Below are 4,679 nucleotides of genomic sequence, written 5' to 3' on the forward strand. Positions count from 1 at the left end.
TTAACAATGTACCTCTAAAACCTTATATGGATAATTAATTTAATATGAAAAACAACAAAGTAAATTAAAATGAAAGCATCTTGAAAAAAAAAATGAAATGGAAGAATGTAGAGAATAAATGGATACATAGCTACATCGATATTTGTTTAGTAGGCGTAGGCCTATATACAATATATCGTCCACACCACATCCTATAGAGCGTTCACCTGAACTTTTAGCACATTTTGTCTAACCATTATTTCCGATACAATTGTGACTGCATCATCTTTTTATAAATTGTAGAATTTCGAACAAAAATTCATTCATGCAAATCATTATCTTATTCATCTTAAGCATTATCTTACATATATATGTATATATATTTGCTGTAACAACAAAACAATTAAGTAAGGAATCTATATATGTAAATTTTTGCTGCTTTAATTAAGAGAATGAAATTTTATACATCTCTTCGAGTATTTAATTTACATGTAATTGATGGCCAAACTCATTTTCCAAATGAGTGAACGCACACGTGTAATGCTTAAAACCTGTTGCTTGCTGGCGATGGTAATCGTTTATAAGACAGCCTTTGATATAAAAAAGCGCCCTTTTTATGGCTTACAAAACTTGTGGTGTAGCATTTGTTAGATTTATATATATGTGTGTAAACCTCACAAGGACTTGAGATAGATTTATCGTTTATTAAAATGAATTTGAATTGATTTAAGCTAGTCTAGTTTAGCCGTCCGTCCATCCGTCACAGATATTTTGACGAAGTTTTCCACACTGATTTATTCGGCGTCCATAGATAAGTTGCGTTGAAAGTGGATCGAGCTGGATCGCATTTACGACTAGTATCTGAAAATTTAAATTAAATTTATACCGCGAGTTCAAGTTTATTTTATAGAGCCTTGAATATAAGTGCTCCCGTGGACAGAAAGGGCTTATTTTAGTATTTTGCGATGACCATAGATAGGTTTATGGGCCACCACCCATGAAAAGTATATTTTTACATGCAAGCAGGATACAATTTCCATGACTTTATCAGGAGAATAAATGAAAGATTTGTGTTAGGTGAAGTGTTTAATTGGACTTGTCCGATAATAACGGCATTACTTGTTTACTTTTTGATAGTTACAAATGTATCCGGGATTGAAATCACTGCGATGGAATCCAATTCTGACTAATGTTGGTTTCAAATAGTACTGTTATACGTCTTAGGTTTTGACGGAAAGTTGAATTTTTGTATATTTATGTATACATCTCAGTGTAAAGTGAATGCTTCTGCTTGGTGCTAATATAATCTTAGAGATCTGTCGGCGAATAGGGATAGGAAGAACAATCTGTACAATTTAGAATACTAGAAATCTCTTGTGCGAAGAATTCACAAAAAGAATTATTTATTAGTGGGTCATGCAGTGCTCGTATGTTGAATCTTTGAACAATCAAATAATTCTACCTAACCATGTTATAACTGGACTTGTGTTTAGGCTATTTTAATGGGCATATATATATATATATATATATATATATTTATTTGTATATAACATGAACATAGCCGTTGACGTTTTTATTTTACTGATGATATCATTGCGAAACACATAAAAACTTAGTTTCCCTATATAAATTTGAAGAGAGGAAAAGTTATACATTCTTTGTATATATTGTTCAGCATTCTTGCAATTGAGATTTCCCATCTCGCCTAAAGGTCCAATCACTGGCCAACTTGCCTTTTGGTTGCTTTAATGCACTCAACCAAGAGCTACTATTCTATTTTACTTCTTCTGCCTGAAAAAAGATGTTAAAATTTTGAAGGAAATATTGAAAATGTGTGTGTGTGTGTGTGTGTGTGTATGTGTGAACTTTTATTTCTTCAATTTAAAATGTTCTTTTATCATATTGTTCGGTAGTAATCAAGTCGACCATCATTTATGTCATAGGAATGCTCTTAAGACGGTTTAAATTCAAATAAAATATTTTTTAATTAAATTCCCTTTTATTCTTGCCTTTCTCAGGAACGCAATCATAAAAGCGCATTTTTAAAAAAGTCTATGATTGTGCAAAGTATTGCGTGTGTGCAATTCATGCCTGAATCGCAAATTGCCACGAACGAGGTTATGTGACGAGACGCTCAGATCTTACAAGTTCACTGATTTTCGAGGAAGAGGGGTCGGAAATGGGAAAGTCAAAACAAAATCAGTTCAGTTCAGCCAGTTGCATGCCAGTAAACCTAATGGTGCCTTCAATGAATATTTCTTCTTTCTTTATAAACGTCTAGAAGGATATATATATAAAAAAGAAAAAAAAAAAAAACAAAATATACGTATGTGGCAGACAAAGTCTATCTTTGTAAAACGGTAACGTTGCGCGAGCGCGCAATGGTTTAACTTTTTGACGAATCAAAGCCTATCTTAGATACGCGAGGCTTCGCAATGAAATCCTTAAACTAACTAAATAAATATGTAGTTTTTCATTTAATATTTATACGGCTTCTTATCAATTAATGCTCAATTGCGAGCGGACGGTTTGTGAACATTTCATATAAAAATCTCATAAAATGTTATCATCTAATTATATTAGTTGTATGCGGATGTTTTTTTTTTTTTTTTTTTTTGCTTCTTTTGTTATGTATGCAATTGGTTTAAACAGTTCTTTATCAGAGCCATCGTTACTTTTATTTGCTCTATTAATCAGGTTGACTGAATTGTCTTCATTTTGCTCCTAATATTAACGCTAAATTATCTATAAAAGATAAGTATAGAATTGCGCAAGCAATTAATACGTTATATAAGGCGAATGTCAAGGGGAAATAAATTTTATGATCATCACTGAACATTCGAAGGAATTGATTTTAATTTTCTCTGGTTCGTTTAAAACTTTTACGTTATAGTAAGTTTCTGAGTCGTACTATACGTCGTTTCGCGGTGATTATAAAAAATCGAAATTGAAAATTTTGGAAATAATTTTTATTATATACTCCAACAACAATATAGAAGATAGCGAGGAGATATATTGAAAATTGTTGCACTTGCCCTTGAAAAGCATAGGATAACACATCTACACACAACAATATCCATTTTAAGGCAGACTCACATGCGTCAATTATTCGTTGAGTTTCTATTTCGAACAAAACGAACAGCAATACGCAACAATACAACATAATGATACATAAATATGTGCGCATTCATGTGGGTAGTGCCGTAGTGCCCTTGAATTTTATTACTTGTTGCTTTTGCTAAAAGCCAAGATGACGTTAACGTTAACATTAAAAGAGTATATGAACTGTATACATAATGTTAAGAGTAACATAAGAAAGAAGCAAAGAAAAATGAAAACTTTTTTCCACCAACATGAAGGATAGATATCCTTTCTGGGGTTACCAGGTAAGTATAACGAACAGAACAGAAAGTGAATTAGAGAAAGTATATTATTAGAGGTTATTAGAAGAAAATACTACATCCAAATGTGAGAGTATGCTCGAACGCCAAGAGGAAAACAGCAAAAAGATAAAGTGAGTCTGCATAGATATACTGTAAAATCATTCATAGAATGGAATTGTAAGTCTTTATCCTTTGTCTTTTTTTTGCAATTTACGCGCAATGAGCTTTATTTTTATTTTTGCCTTTGAAAATAGCGGGCACGTGAACATGCAGGCATATCCTTTAATCAACCTGCAGATGGTATCTCCTTATTCGCGATTAAGAATATGTTTATCATGACGGCAAAGACGGACATGTGTAGATTTTTTTTTGTTTTTGAATTTGATATTGGCTCACAGTACATGCACTATATAGAATCTAATGGAAAGCATTCATTCTGGGTGTCGCAAATGTTTCAAAAAAACCGATTATGCCACCACAGTTGAGGGCGGCTATAGAAATTAGAAATCATAAAATTGTATATAATAAACTGATTAAATGTTTGCAATAAATTGACTTTTTATTACTTGATAGACCTGAATAGAGAGCGATTTGCAAATTGATAGAGACCTCTCTCAATTATCATAAGATTGAGGCAAAAATTTGAAATATGCGTTCAATATTTTCGATAGGATAAAAAGGGAAAAAGGAAGTATAGTATCCTAGTAGTAGATATTGGATTAACTAAAAGAATGAAAATGATGAAGAACGGATTTACTCCTTATTATTCTTGCCGTTTACCAGTCTTTGCATATGGACTTCCATTTATATTTCACATTTCATAGGAATATTGAAAAAGCTTAGTATAGTTTCAAGCGAAATATTTCAAGTTAAGGAATCACATATTTTTAGGCCTGATGGCATACCCTTCAACTTATTATTCAACATATTACTAATTAAGTAGATATGATTATCATTTCTGTCCGGGAATAGAAACAACGCATATGTAAAGACAATGGTCATACAATCAATAAACTGAAGCAAGTAAGTGCATATAAGAATTTTGATGATTTTATGTTTAATACATTTTGGAGATAATTTAATGGTATTAAAATTGAAAAAAAAATTTCAGTATTGGATGACTCTATGCCAAATAAAATCGAACTAAAGACTGCAAAAAATGAACTTTTCTTTTTGTTCTTTTTTTTTTTTTTTTTTTTTTTGTTTTTTTTTTAGGGTTATTTGGTCACCTTTGGTATAAAGCAAAAGTAAAAACTTAATGGGGATTTAAAAGTTATTTCAGTTATAAGTAAATAGCTGCATAGTCAACAGATCGCT

Source organism: Glossina fuscipes, unplaced genomic scaffold (genome assembly GCF_014805625.2).
Source record: "Glossina fuscipes isolate IAEA_lab_2018 unplaced genomic scaffold, Yale_Gfus_2 1, whole genome shotgun sequence".
NCBI lineage: Eukaryota > Metazoa > Arthropoda > Insecta > Diptera > Glossinidae > Glossina > Glossina fuscipes.